The sequence below is a fragment of the Orcinus orca genome, chromosome 8 (genome assembly GCF_937001465.1).
Source record: "Orcinus orca chromosome 8, mOrcOrc1.1, whole genome shotgun sequence".
NCBI classification, from domain to species: domain Eukaryota; kingdom Metazoa; phylum Chordata; class Mammalia; order Artiodactyla; family Delphinidae; genus Orcinus; species Orcinus orca.
The window spans coordinates 21,976,318-21,992,114 of record NC_064566.1 but is presented as its reverse complement, the minus strand read 5'-3'; positions in this window follow the sequence as shown (position 1 = coordinate 21,992,114).

The window sequence follows — 15,797 nt, the reverse complement described above, 5'->3', positions numbered from 1 at the left end:
GTTTTCTATATCTGTGAGTCTGTTACTATTTTGCATATACATTCATTTGTATTATTTTTATATTCCACAAATAAGTAATATTATATAATATTTGTCTTTTATTTATTCCACTAATATTCTCTAGGTCCATCCACATTGCTACAGATGGCAGAAATTCATTCTTTTTAATGGCTGAGTAAAATATATATTTAGATATGTATATATATATTTATAAAATGTAATATATATATATATATACACACACACACATACCACATCTTCTTAATCCAGTCATCTGTTGCTGGGCACTTGGGTTGCTTCCTTGTCTTGGCTATTATCAGTAGTGCTGCTACGAACATTGGGGTACGTGTATCTTTTCGAATTAGGGATTTTTTATTTTTATTTTTTCAGATATATGCCCAGGAGTGGAATTGCTGGATCGTATAGTGGTTCTATTTTTAGTTTTTTAAGGAAGCTCCATACTGTTTTCCATAGTGGCTGCACAAGTTTACATTCCCTTGGGTGATATTTTGTTAAATTAACTAGGCAAACTCAGGGGTTACTGTGTGGATGTAAGAAGCACATTATTTTTCTAATTTTTTGAAGGTCATGTCTTGCCTGTTGCCCTGAGATTAAATAGGGTATCACACAATGTAATGGTCCCCAGAATTATTTTTTATAATTGCTCTGGTTGTGTCTTGCACAAGACCCCTGGTTGAGGTGGCTAGTGGGACCTGAAATCTAAGCTCTTCCTCCATCGGGCTGTGTCTACCTAGAGGGGCTGCTTTTTCAGTTTCACACAAAGGCTTCTTATGGTACAATGGAGCCCCCAGGAGATCATATCTTCCATGAAGGAGGAGACGCTGTCGTCCCATTTATATCAGTGAGAAATGGGTAAATCATGAAGGCAAGCTTAGAAAAAGGATGCAAAAGACTTTTGGTTAAATATAGAGGTTTGAACACACATGTTTGTATCTACTTTCTCCTTAAACCTCACTTGAAATATATATGTGTATGTATATTCATGTATTATGTACCTACTATACAACACAGTTGCTTACAAGAACCCTGTAAGATAATTATTATTGTCCCCTTGTGGGGTAGGAGACTGAGGTTCAGAGAGATGAAGTGCATAGTTTTTGGTTATACAACAGGCAGTCAGGATTCTAACCCAGATTGTTTGGCTCCAGAGCTCCCACTCTGTCTACTGTATTATTTTGCTTTCTTTGTACAGTTTATAAAATGAATTTAAATCTGCTTCCTCATTCTATGCTACCCACATCCTGTTAGATGGAATGGCGGGTATCAGTATCCTTAGAACTTACCTGCATCCTCTGAGTGATGCGGTGACTTGCCCAAGGTCAAACAGCTTATGTGAATGTCTGAGTCTCATGTATACATTTACCCTGTTAGATACTGAAACTGTCAAAGCACCAACAGAGATAGGAGATACTGCTGAAAGCTAACAGCGTGCTGCCAAGAAGGCATGATTCTGCCCGCAGCAGAGATACTTGGCCAGATAGCACCCTTTGTGTGATGACACATTTGTCCTGTGTGTTTTGATGTTGTCTTGGGAGTTCTTGGACTGCTGTGTCACAGAATGGCATTTCATGTGGCTTCCTGTAAAAATAGATGAGTGTTCAAATGGCAAAAAGCATCCAATAGGAATAAGGAGACCAGTGATTAAAAACAGGCTGAGGCCCCTGGAAATGCTGGTTTCAGGGATTCTGGGGTGCAGAATGTCAAAATTATAGTGCAACTCTTAGAGAACTTACTTTTATCCAGCCGTGTAAATGACTGTATTGGAAATGTCAGAAAAAAAGAAACTCTTTTTTTGGAGGGGGCTATTAAAAAGGCAACATTAATAATAAAATTAGAAATGCATTAGCACTATTGGATGAGGCGACAGCATCACTTTCTGGCATGAGAATAGTCTCTTATGCACACACGGGTAGAGAACTTGTCGGGTTTATGATCTCCTCCCATAAAATGCTTATTGCCTCTTGATTCCTATGCCATATATCACACAGTTCATAAATCGATGTATAAATCCTATAATATCAAATGTCTGTTCTGATCAGCCCTTCAGTCTTTTTAATATTTATATGATTTCCTTTGACAGAGCTTGGTGAAGTTTTTTCTGGGTTTTGGAGGCTGGAAGGGTGATGGGGTGGGTGCCCCAGAGAAACCTGTAAAGACTGACTGGCATATTTAGTAGCTACTGAGCAAAACAATTGGGTTATGCCTAACAGACACACCAGGATGAAACGTAACACTGTCACTGCTTTGGTCCTGACAGCTTCAGAGGAAGAGACTGAGAGCTATGCCGAAAAGTATTTTCGTGGGGATATTTGGATTGCAGGGACCTATGGACTGTGAAGTTGTGCTCATCAAGGGTGAAAAAGAAATTTTTAAAAGCTGTTAGCTTGTGTCAATTTTTGTGTAACCAGATTGCCATGTATTTCACATCACGGTACACAAAATCATACAAGGCATGAATTGGAAGTCAGGTCAGAGGAAGTTCTCAGAGACATTTAATTGAGAGCTTTTGGAAGCCAAAGATGTGGAATTCTTCTTTAGACATAGGTTTTCTGTATAGTGCATGTGTTCCAGCTTTCATTCATTCATCCTTTCATGTAAAATTTACTGATAAATTTGTAATTTGAGGGAACCTGCAGTTATTAGTTTGTTAAGGCAAATAAATGTCATTTCACAGGGATGCACCAATATGCAATATTCAGTATCCCATCTGCTCAGAGGAGCAAGAAATGAAGTCTTTTCCTCTGAGGATGCTCTTCTCAAGGTGGGTCCAAGAAGCCTGGGATGCTAACTGATTCCAGATGGTAAGTCCAAGTTCTGTCTGTCTCTCCAAAGGCCTGTTTTTCCACTGACGCCTGGTGCTTCATAAAAAGGCTGGCTCTTGCAAGGCCCAGCCTATAGGGATTGAGGGGAAGCTAAATTGTGACACAGCATAAAAGGGATTAGAAGAACAATCCTTCCTGAGTCCTGCTTAGATATGGGGGCCTCATGCCAACACTGACTCAGTAGTACGGCACTTTCTCTAGCCAGATTTTTCAATTAGCTCAACGCATTGCCTGAGGGTTATAAGTACACATGTTGCTAGAATACATGGTTTGGGACAAGCTTTTTGGCAAATCCAGAAACAATATCTCCCCTCACACTTAAGGTGACTTTTATCTCAGGGGCTTGTTAGAGCTTTCCTACCAATAGGCCTTGATCAGGGACACCCTCTATCTTCCCCGCAAATATTTAGATGTTTCAATAACTTTGAACCTTGAAGAAAGTTCAAAAGGTCTTGACACTTTACTTCCTAGAAGGTCTTTTTGCTTTTATGCAAATTTGTACCCCCTCCACTTCAAGCTTTGTATTTCAGTTAGTACAGGGGAAGGGTAAAAGCTCTATCTATCGACAGAGCTGGATTCTGCTCTTCCTTCAAAATTAAGGAAGGAAGAACCCTGCTTCACTAGGCGCCCACCTGTATCTGTTGTGTGCTGGACATTCTGTTAGGGTCTAGGAGTTGGCACACTAAATAACGTTTTATTGGAACACAGTCTTTCCCACTCATTTGTTATTATTTATGGCTCCTGTCCCTTGGCTTCTGTTCCTGTATTTCCTCCATGCTAGAGCAAGCTTAGACCTTGGTAGGGGAGATAGGACTCTTGGCAGAGGTGCTTACACCTTGACAAGCTAATGCCACCTGTGCTGGATCCCAGGAGGAGCTGTGGACCACTGCAGCAGAGGGTGTCCAACCCTGGAGTCACCTTTGTGTTTTTGTTTATAAGAACTGAAACATCTATGGGATTTGGGGTGTAAGAGATTTGGTGAGATTAGAAGAATGGGAAGGTGGGGTGGATGACAGAAATAGTGGACATTGTAACAATGGCCAGGCACTGCTGAACCCCTGCACATTGGGCCCTTCCTGAGGTAAGAGAGAGGCTGTGGGGAGGGAGGAAGCCGTGAGGAATAAATTGCATTTTCATTCAGTGAGCTCAATCTTTGAAAATCCATGGAATGCCCATCTAGCATGGGTACCAACTATATTCATTTTACTAAAAATGAGAGCTAATGTTTAATGGGGCTCCTATGCAAGGCATCATGTATAGTGACTTATTTAAGTACTGGAGTAACAATCATAATCCCCATTTTATAGATGCAGAAACCGATGTTATTTGAAACAAGTATAACATAGGGTTCAAGCACATAAGTTGAAAGTCTTAAATTTGGCCTAATAAAATATACAAGTCACCAAATATTTTCTGTGACTTAGCTGATTACAGAGCGATTGAATACAGAAAACATTTAGACATTATTATAAGAGCTAGAAAAAAAATTGAATATAATTGCTGTTACTTTAGCAGAAGCTGAGAAAGGATCCAGCACCGTAAACAACACATTGCTGATGGTAAGATGTTCACACCTAAGACTACTCGTGGGCTAATGATCATCAATTTAGAAGAGTTTGTGGTTTTCTGTCAAACTGTGTCTAACAGATGGAGGCTATATGACAGCTAGTGACAACCTCATCCAACAAAGGGTAGCATCAATAATTTATAATATTGGGAGAAATTATTGATCAGGTAAACAACTTCTGTTACAATTTATATCATTTGGTAACTGGTTCTATAAATATATGTAGTTCAGTTTATGTAGAGACAAAATAGGAGCAGAAGTTTTCATTTTTGATTTATATATTTATTTATTTTTCTACACAGGTTGTTAAATATTTTAAGTAGTTTGACAGTATTTTAGTTACCTAGTGAGTAAATCAAATAGTTAGGGAGACTAATGGATGTGAAAAATGTATCATAAACTGTGACACACTCATAAATTGTAATGGAAAGAGTTAATATATTGTTTTACACATGCACATATATTTTTTAAAGGCAAGAATAAAATTGGTTTAGAAATATGCTATTGATTTAGCACTGGGACTGGGAGTGAATGTGTCTCCTGTATAAAATAAATGAATCTATGGGGTAGCTCAATTGTGTGTAGAAATGTACTGCCATTCAAGCAGTGTGGCACTGTGAAAACTGCGTGCATTTTGAAGTCATGAGAATCTGGGATTTGTCAGCCTTGAGCCTCATCTGTGCAGACTTGGGCCCTTTATGTAACTGTTCTGAGCCCCATTTTTCATTCTTGTGAGATGTGTATAAAACTTTTGCAACCTGGAGAGTTAGGAATATTATGCTCCTATCAGTACCCTCAATATATTGATAAATGTTATTATGAGTTTCTTTTGAACATCTCCCATTTCTCCTTTACACGCTTTCAAGGATTTGGTCTCTGGTTCTTTATTTAATTTCAATTATTACCCTAAATGCAAGGAACTTCTATTTTAAATTATAACTCATTTTTTAATTACAAAAGCAATATATAATCATATAGAAAACAGAAATCACCTAGAAGCAAAGAAGAACAAAAATAAACATTTCTATCATCCCTAGAGAGAACCATTATTCATTTTCCCAGTCTTTTTATGCATAAATATACCTTTAAAAATTATGCTCTACTCACTGTTTTGTAACCTGCTTTCTTCGGATATATAGTGAACATTTTTTTCCATGTCATTAAATGCTCTACAACATTTAAATGACTGTATACTGTGAATATAAAAAGCCAGGGACTTCTTGACTTGCAAAACAAATCCTCAGTTTCTTCGGTTTTGTTTATTGGGTGGGTGGGTGGGAGAAGGTATGAATTGCTTTTAAAGTATTTTTTTTGAATTTTATTTATTTTTTAATACAGCAGGTTCTCATTAGTTATCCATTTTATACATATTAGTGTATGTCAATCCCAATCTCCCAATTCATCACACTACCATCCACACCCCTCCGTCACTTCCCCCCTTGGTGTCCATATGTTTGTTCTCTACATCTGTGTCTCAATTTCTGCCTTGCAAACTGGTTCATCTGTACCATTTTTCTAGGTTCGACATATCTGCGGTAATATACGATATTTGTTTTTCTCTTTCTGACTTACTTCACTATGTATGACAGTCTCTAGATCCATCCACGTCTCTACAAATGACCCAATTTTGTTCCTTTTTATGGCTGAGTAATATTCCATTGTATATATGTACCACATCTTCTTTATCTATTCTTCTGTCGATGGGCATTTAGGTTGCTTCCATGACCTGGCTATTGTAAATAGTGCTGCAATGAATATTGGGGTGCATGTGTCTTTTTGATTTATGGTTTTCTCTGGGTATATAGCCAGTAGTGAGATTGCTGGGTCATATGGTAATCCTGTTTTTAGTTTTTTAAGGAACCTCCATACTGTTCTCCATAGTGGCTCTATCAATTTACATTCCCACCAACAATACAAGAGGGTTCCCTTTTCTTCACACCCTCTCCAGCATTTGTTGTTTGTAGATTTTCTGATGATACCCATTCTAACTGGTGTGAGGTGATACCTCATTGTAGTTTTGATTTACATTTCTCTAATAATTAGTGATGTTGAGCAGCTTTTCATGTGCTTCTTGGCCATCTGTATGTCCTGTTTGGAGAAATGTCTATTTAGGTCTTCTGCCCATTTTGGGATTGGGTTGTTTGTTTTTTTAATATTGAGCTGCATGAGCTGTTTATATATTTTGGAGATTAATCCTTTGTCCATTGATTGGTTTGCAAATATTTTCTCCCATTTTGAGGGTTGTCTTTCCTCTTGTTTTTAGTTTCCTTTGCTTTGCAAAAGCTTTTAAGTTTCATTAGGTCCCATTTGTTTATTTTTGTTTTTATTTCCATTACTCTAGGAGGTGGATCAAAAAAGATCTTGCTGTGATTTATGTCAAAGAGTGTTCTTCCTATGTTTTCCTCCAAGACTTTTATAGTGTCTGGTCTTATATTTAGGTCTCTAATCCATTTTGAGTTTATTTTTGTGTATGGTGTTAGGGAGTGTTCTAATTTCATTCCTTTACATGTAGCTGTCCAGTTTTCCCAGCACCACTTATTGAAGAGACTGTCTTTTCTCCGTTGTATATCCTTGCCTCCTTTGTCATATATTAGATGACCATAGGTGCGTAGGTTTATTCTGGGCTTTCTATCTTGTTCCATTGATCTATTATTCTGGTTTTGTGCCAGTACCGTATTGTCTTGATTACTGTAGCTTTGTGGTGTAGTCTGAAGTCAGGGCGTCTGATTCCTCCCTACTCCCTTTTTTTCCCTCAAGACTGTTTTAGCTATTCAGGGTCTTTGTGTCTGCATACAAATTTTAAGATTTTTTGTTCTAGTTCTGTAAAAAATGCCATTGGTAATTTGATAGGGATTGCATTGAATCTGTAGATTGCTTTGGGTAGTATAGTCATTTTCACAATATTGATTCTTCCAATCCAGGACATGGTATATCTCTCCATCTGTTCCTATCATCTTTAATTTCTTTCATTAGTGTCTTATAGTTTTCTGCATACAGGTCTTTTTTTTCCCTAGGTAAGTTTATTCCTAGGTATTTTATTCTTTTTGTTGCAATGGTACATGGGAGTGTTTCCTTAATTTCTCTTTCAGATTTTTCATCATTACTGTGTAGGAATGCAAGAGATTTCTGTACATTAATTTTGTATCCTGCAACTTTACCAAATTCATTGATTAGCTCTAGTAGTTTTCTGGTGGCATCTTTAGGATTCTCTATGTATAGTATCATGTCATCTGCAAAGAGTGACAGTTTTACTTCTTCTTTTCCAATATGTATTCCTTTTATTTCTTTTTCTTCTCTGATTGCCGTGGCTAGGACTTCCAAAACTATGTTGAATAATGGTGGTGAGAGTGGGCATCCTTGTCTTGTTCATGATCTTAGAGGAAATGGTTTCAGTTTTTAACCATTGAGAATGATGTTTGCTGTGGGTTTGTCATCTATGGCCTTTATTATGTTGAGGTAGGTTCCCTCTATGCCCACTTTCTGGAGAGTTTTGGTCATAAATGGGTGTTGAATTTTGTCAAAAGCTTTTTCTGCATCTATTGAGAGGATCATATGGTTTTTCTTCTTCAATTTGTTAATATGGTGTATCACACTGATCGATTTGGGTGTGAAGAATCCTTGCATCCCTGGGATAAATCCCACTTGATCATGGTGTATGATCCTCTTAATGTGTTGTGAGATTCTGTTTGCTAGTATTTTTTTGAGGATTTTTGCATCTATATTCATGAGTGATATTGGTGTGTAATTTTCTTTTTTTGTAGTATCTCTGTTTGGTTTTGGTATTGGGGTGATGGTGGCCTCATAGAATGAGTTTGGGAGTGTTCCTTCCTCTGCAAGTTTTTGGAAGAGTTTGAGAAGGATGGGTGTTAGCTCTTCTCTAAATGTTTGATAGAATTCACCTGTGAAGCCATCTGGTACTGGACTTTTGTTTGTTGGAAGATTTTGAATCACAGTTTCAATTTCATTACTTGTGATTTGAAGGTTATACCTTTCTGAGAATTTGTCCATTTCTTCCAGTTTGTCCATTTTATTGGCATAGAGTTGCTTGTAGTAGTCTCTTAGGATGCTTTGTATTTCTGCTGTGTCTGTTATAACTTCTCCTTTTTCATTTCTAATTATATTGATTTGAGTCCTCTCACTCTTTTTCCTCATGAGTCTGTTTAATGGTTTGTCAAATTTATTTATCTTCTCAAAAACCAGCTTTTAGTTTGATTGGTCTTCACTATTGATTTCTTTGTTTCTATTTCATTTATTTCTGCTCTGATCTTCATGATTTCTTTCCTTCTGCTAACTTTGGGTTTTGCTTGTTCTTCTTTCTCTAGTTCCTTTAGGTGTAAGGTTAGATTGTTTATTTGAGATTTTTCTTGTTTCTTGAGGTAGGATTGTATTGCTATAAACTTCCCACTTAGAACTGCTTTTGCTGCATCCCATAGGTTTTTGATCATCGTGTTTTCATTGTCATTTGTCTCTAGATATATTTTGATTTCCTCAGTGATCTCTTGGTTATTTAGTAATGTATTGTTTAGCCTCCATTGTTTGTGTTTTTTACGTTTTTTTCCCTGTAATTGATTTCTAATCTCATCGTGTTGTGGTCAGAAAAGATGCTTGATATGATTTCAGTTTTCTTAAATATACTGAGGCTTGATTTGTGACCCAGGATGTGATCTATCCTGGAGAATGTTCCATGAGCCCTTGAGAAGAAAGTGTAATCTGCTGTTTTTGGATGGAATGTTGTATAAATATCAGTTAAATCTATCAGGTCTATTGTGTTATTTAAAGCTTGTGTTTCCTTATCAATTTTCTGTTTGGATGCTCTGTCCATTGGTGTAAGTGAGGTGTTAATGTCTCCCACTATTATTGTGTTACTGTAGATTTCCTCTTTTAAAGCTGTTAGCAGTTGCCTTATGTATTGAGGTGCTCCTATGTTGGGTGCGTATATATTTATTATTGTTATATCTTTTTCTTGGATTGATCCCTTGCTCATTATGTAGTGTCCTTCCTTGTCTCTCATAATAGTGTTTATTTTAAAGTCTATTTTGTCTCATAAGAGAATTGCTACTCCAGCTTTGTTTTGATTTCCATTTGCATGGAATATCTTTTTCCATCCCCTTACTTTCAGACTGTATGTCCCTAGGTCTGAAGTGGGTCTCTTGTAGACAGCATATATATGGGTCTTGTTTTTGTATCCATTCAGCAAGCCTGTGTCTTTTTGTTGGATCTTTTAATCCATTCATGTTTAAGGTAATTATCGATATGTATGTTCCTATTACCATTTTGTTAATTGTTTTGCGTTTGTTTTTGTAGGTCCTTTTCTTCTCTTGTGTTTCCCACTTAGAGAAGTTCCTTTAGCATTTGTTGTAGAGCTGGTTTGGTGGTGCTGAATTCTCTTAGATTTTGCTTGTCTGTAAAGCTTTTGATTTCTCCATCGAATGTGAATGAGATCCTTGCTGGGTAGAGTAATGTTTGTTGTAGGTTCTTCCTTTTCATCACTTTAAATATGTCAAGCCACTCCCTTATGGCTTGTAGAGTTTCTGCTGAGAAATCAGCTGTTAACCTTATGGGAGTTCCGTTGTATATTATTTGTCATTTTTCCCTTGTTGTTTTTAATAATTGTTCTTTGTCTTTTATGTTTGTCAGTTTGATTACTATGTGTCTTGGCATGTTTCTCCTTGGGTTTACCCTGCCCGGGACTCTCTGCAGTTTCTGGACTTGGGTGTTTATTTCCTTTCCCATGTTAGGGAAGTTTTTGACTATAATCCCTTCAAATATTTTCTCGGGTCCTTTCTCTCTTCTCCTTCTGGGACCCCTATAATGTGAATGTTGTTGCATTTAATGTTGTCCCAGAGGTCTCTTAGGCTGTCTTCATTTCTTTTCATTCTTTTTTCTTTATTCTGTTCCGCAGCAGTGAATTCCACCATTCTGTCTTCCAGGTCACTTCTCCATTCTTCTGCCTCAGTTATTCTTCTATTGATTCCTTCTAGTGTAGTTTTCATTTCAGTTATTGTATTGTTCATCTTTGTTTGTTTGTGTTTTAATTCGTCTAGGTCTTTGTTAAACATTTCTTGTATCTTCTCGATCTTTGCCTCCATTCTTTTTCCAAGGCCTTGGATCATCTTCACTATAATTATTCTGAATTCTTTTTCTGGAAGGTTGCCTATCTCCACTTCATTTAGTTGTTTTTCTGGGGTTTTATCTTGTTCCTTCATCTGGTACATAGCCCTGTGCCTTTTCATCTTGTCTATCTTTCTGTGAATGTGGTTTTTGTTCCACAGGCTGCAGGATTGTATTTCTTCTTGCTTCTGCTGTCTGCCCTCTGGTGGATGAGGCTATCTAAGAGGCCTGTGTAAGTTTCCTGATGGGAGGGACTGGTGGTGGGTAGAGCTGGGTGTTGCTCTGGTGGGCAGAGCTCAGTAAAACTTTAATCTGTTTGTCTGCTGATGGGTGGGGCTGGATTCCCTCCCTGTTGGTTGTTTGGCCTGACGCACCCAACACTGGAGCCTACCTGGGCTATTTGGTGGGGCTAATGGTGGACTCTTGTAGGGCTCACGCCAAGGAGTACTTCCCAGAACTCCTGCTGCCAGTGTCTTTGTCCTCACGGTGAGACACAGCCACCCCCTGCCTCTGCAGGAGACCCTCCAACACTAGCAGGTAGGTCTGGTTCAGTCTCCCCTGGGGTCATTGCTACTTCCCCTGGGTCCCGATGCACACATTACTTTGTGTGTGCCCTCCAAGAGTGGAGTCTCTGTTTCCCCCAGTCCTGTTGAAGTCCTGCAATCAAATTCTGCTAGCCTTCAAAGTCCGATTCTCTAGGAATTCCTCCTTCTGTTGCCGGACCCCCAGGGTGGGTAGCCTGACTTGGGGCTCAGAACCTTCACTCCAGTGGGTGGGCTTCTGTGGTATAAGTGTTCTCAAGTTTTTGAGTCACCCACCCAGCAGTTATGGCATTTGATTTTATTGTGATTGCATCCCTTGTACCGTCTCATTGTGGCTTCTCCTTTGTCTTTGGATGTGGGGTATCTTTTTTGGTGAGTTCCAGTGTCTTCCTGTTGATGACTGTTCAGCAGTTAGTTGTGATTCCGGTGCTCTGGCAAGAGGGAGTTAAGGTATCTTTTTAAGAGATATTTGTTTTCCCCAATGAAGGTTCAGTAGTTTGAACGATGTGACTCAGTCCATACCTTGTGCATGACAGTGATAGGATTTAGTAAGATAACCCTCTCAGGGAATTCATTGCCTGCCAAGATCCAGAACTGGAAGATTTACTGATGACAGAGAGTTTGCTATCAATAGGAGTCACATGAAAGTTATTCTCTGCAGGAATGCCTGCCTTTCACTCTGCATCAGCCACCTCTGGTTGCCCGAAATATACAAACCAGCAAGTGACAAATGCTTTTGAGAAAGATACAGTTGCATTCAAATTGAAATTGGAGGGTGTTGATCAAAGAAGAAAGAAAGGCATTAAAAATTAATCATCCCAGGGCCATAAAGTCAGCTGGAAACCCTTAGCCATAAAAAAATTAAATGAAGAAGAAGATAATGTTTTAAGCAGAGATATACATTTCCAGGAGAGAACCTGATAGTGGCAGCAGATGCGGAGCCTGCAAGATTTACAGGGGATGCCCAAGTGTCTTGTTCCGGCAGAGGCTGCAAAAGCATAAAACAGTCATCAAATATAATATATTTATATTGTTTAGTATCATTGTTCAAAACCTTGGTTGTAAAAGGAAGTGGCACTTCTGACCGACAGAATATTGTATTCAGAACAGATTGAAGTGGAAAAATTGGAGGAATGGTAAAAAAGACACATCACTGCTGAGAGGAGCCCAGAGGAAATATTACAGAAATATTTAATATGCGGAAGTTGTAGGACTTCAAATAATCATATTTATCTACCTATCTTTATGTTTCAATACCAAAGCGTAAAATTGTGCCTGGGATTACATGTTTATTGACAGGTTGTCTCTGGGTGGGCTTAATGAATGGTCAAGTCTTTGGACCCAAAAGGAAAGCTGAACCAGATTCATTAGTTTCTGAGCAAAGTTGGCACATATTTTAGTTTTCCTGACAAACTTAAAAATTGGGCCTGGAATGATATAGGTATAAAGACATTGTAACATTGGGGTTAAGAGAACTGGTTTTGGCAGCAAAGAGATCCTGCTTGAATCTTGGCTGTGCCACAGTGAAACCTTGGGGAAATTGCTTTTCTTTGAGCCTTGGTTTCCTCATCTTGCCCTCAGCTGAGGGAAATGGGAATGGCAATAATATATTCACTTCACAGGGTGGTAGTTTTGAGGATTAATTGTAATAGGAGATATTAAGCATTTAGCATAGGTCTGTGTACACAGCAAACCTTCAATAAATGCAGCTTCTTACTCTGTTCTTGTTTTGCTACATAATTACATGGAGGTTAGATGGTTGTGTGGCAACCTGTCTGAAGATAGCCTGGATGACTTGTGAAATCATAGCCTTGGAACTACAGGTTAGTGTTATCTTACAGTGTATCGAGATTCTGGTCTCTTTCTGTAAATCCCCGAAGATTTTAGGGGTCTTTTCTTGGTATTCTTGACTGCTTGTTACCCATTATAGAGGGTTTCTTGGTCTGAGGTATGGCGTTAATACCTTCTGATTTCTTTTAGATTCTGGCCAACTTTAGGGGCAGAGTATGCGCCGGGATAATCTTAGAAGGGCCTTCTCCCAGCTCAGCTTCCCTGGGTCTACCCGCAGAAATATCTTATGAATGGTTAGCAACCCTAGGAGGGAATGTTCCAGCTGTTGAGAGGAATTGACACTTATTTAGCTAATTTTTAAAGCTCATTAAAATTTATGGAGCTCTTGTTGATGCTGTTTCTGTGCCGCACTGTTGACCTTCAGTTAAAGGAAGCAGTTGAAATATTGCATCATATTCAGATTATTAATATGTCAAATGAAAATAATAAAAATAATCTTTTGCAATCATTATAGTCCTTTCCTCCCAGCGTTCTTTCAGATGAACTGAGTTCATTTGCTTTTCCTCTGGGAAGCTGGCTCTTTGCACGTCTGTGAGACTTGTCCTCTGACTCCCTTCCTCCTTCAGTCTTTCTGACTTCTGGGTCACCATCATCCATTCACTTTGCTAAATCAGAACCCTCAGCGTCATTCTACACTTTTTCTGCAAATAAGCGATCAGCGAATTCTATCAATTCTAGTTCCTGTAATGCATCTCTTTTCCATTATCACTACCACTGCCTTAGTTCAGGTTTCAGCATTTCTTGATACACTTTAATCCCTCGATTTAATATTCTTGATGAACTCCTCTAGCCAGTAATTTATGACTTTTAGAATATTCTTTCTAAAAGGCAAATACAGTGATGCCACTTGTTTGCTTAAAAATCATTCAGTGAGTCCAATTGGCTTCTATCTGGTGTACTTTCCCTCTCCCTTCCCTCTTTCTCTTAATTAGCCTGTGCTAGAATGATACAGAATTACCTGCGGGTCTCCAACAGGACCTGCTTTTTCATGCCTTCATTCCCACTGCCTGAAATCTGACCCTTCCAGTTTCTCCTCTACTGAGAACCAAGGGAGGTGGCACATATGACACTTTCTCCAGGACCCACTCAGTGACTTTATTCTTCACCTTCCACCTTTCCCCTCATCTTCACTCAGTCATCCTGTGTCGACAAAACAGTGAATATGCTCTGAGATTACAGTGCTTATGCACTGCCCTGTGTTGGTTACCAGCTTATTTACCCCGCTACACTGTGGACTTCCTGAACATAGGAATGGTGTCTCTTTATGGCTGTTGTTAGGCCCTTAGACATTGCACGTAGTAGATGCTAAATAATACATGGTGGAAAAATTGGATGTGTGGATGGAGAAACCAGCAGGGACCCCTGTTGCTTTCCTCCGGTGTCTCTTCTCCCTCATGTTCTGACCCCAAGCTGCTCTGTGCTCTCGGGAATCTCCACTGCATACGCAGAGCTGAGCCTGTTTCAAGGCGGCCACCTCATCTTTCATGATGACTTTTCCCTCCCTCCTTAAAATCTACCTTTTCTCTGTACTGATTTTAATAGCTGTTCGGAGCAAAACATTTGAATTTAAACTATTTTATTCTAAATTATGAATGACTCACCACCCCCATATTTTCTATTTTAAAAAATAATTCTTATTCCTACTCCTAGTTTGAAAAAGAAAGCATCAGTTCCTAGTGAGATTTCAACAAATGTATTAGGCCAGAGGATATAGCTTTGCTCTTTCAAATTACCCCCTTACTTTGAGTACACCTAGGCCAGCCTTGTTTCACAAAAGAAGAGCTTCGCTTTTATAAGATCGAAAAATAATATTGTTATTATAACAACAATAATAACTACCCTGTCATGAGTGCTTGTATGAGCCTGCTATGCTAAGTCCTTTATATAGGTAATCTCATTTAGTCCTCCCAGTTACCTTGAAAAATAGGTCTCATTTTTCCCATTTTGTAGTTGAGGAAGCAGAGACACAGAGAAGTCAAATGACTTGCCCCAGGCCATACAATTAGTAAGTGGGGAGGCTGGGATTTGAACCCTGTCTTCAGAGGCCCCTCAACCTATGCCTGCTCAGCCACCATGCCAGGTGAGCACAGTGACATTTCAGGGAAGCAGGTTCAAAGAGCAAAGGTGGCAACTGGAAGTGAGGACTTGAGGAGGAAATGAGAACAATTGATCAATTCTGAAGAGAATAATACTGATGATCAATAGGGATTCCTGTTTCTGGTACACTGGGTACTTTGCTCAGCACTTTCCGTACTTTATATGTATTCAGTCTTCCAAAAAACTCTTTAAAACATGAAGAGGAGAGAATTGAACTCAAAAAATTAAACTCGGAAAGTGACTCGCCTCCGTTGTTTGGTTAATATGTATAATATATGAGGGGATTTAATAAGAGTTCCAACAATGAACATTCTTATTTTATCAATTTCATTAATTAAAAAACCCCCTGCAACTCAGGGTAGTATTTATTTTAATATGGGCTTTGATATGTATATAGTTTGTCTCTATTATCAGAGCCATTGTACTTAGAAGTCTGCAATTTCAAGGGTCTTTCTAATTTAGGTTGTGCCATTTGTCTTGCTATCCCCCTGATCTTTCTGAAGGTGTTTATATTTCTCTTTAGAAGAGAAGTTCTAAGCGGTAATCCAGTAAACTGCCTGTAGGAAAGGTCCTGGGACCTGTTGATGTGCATTTTTCCAGTTCTCTAAACATCCCCTTTATTGGTGTTAGATGGCTAGTTCCTCTCAGGCTCTATTACTTCTGACTTGTATCAGGGCTATGATATCTTTAAGGAATGAGGTCAATATTTCAAAGGCATAATTAATTGAGCACGCCTCCTCCTTCATTAGGAAGCTCATTTTTCCCTTGAGCCTCTCTCTTTCTCAG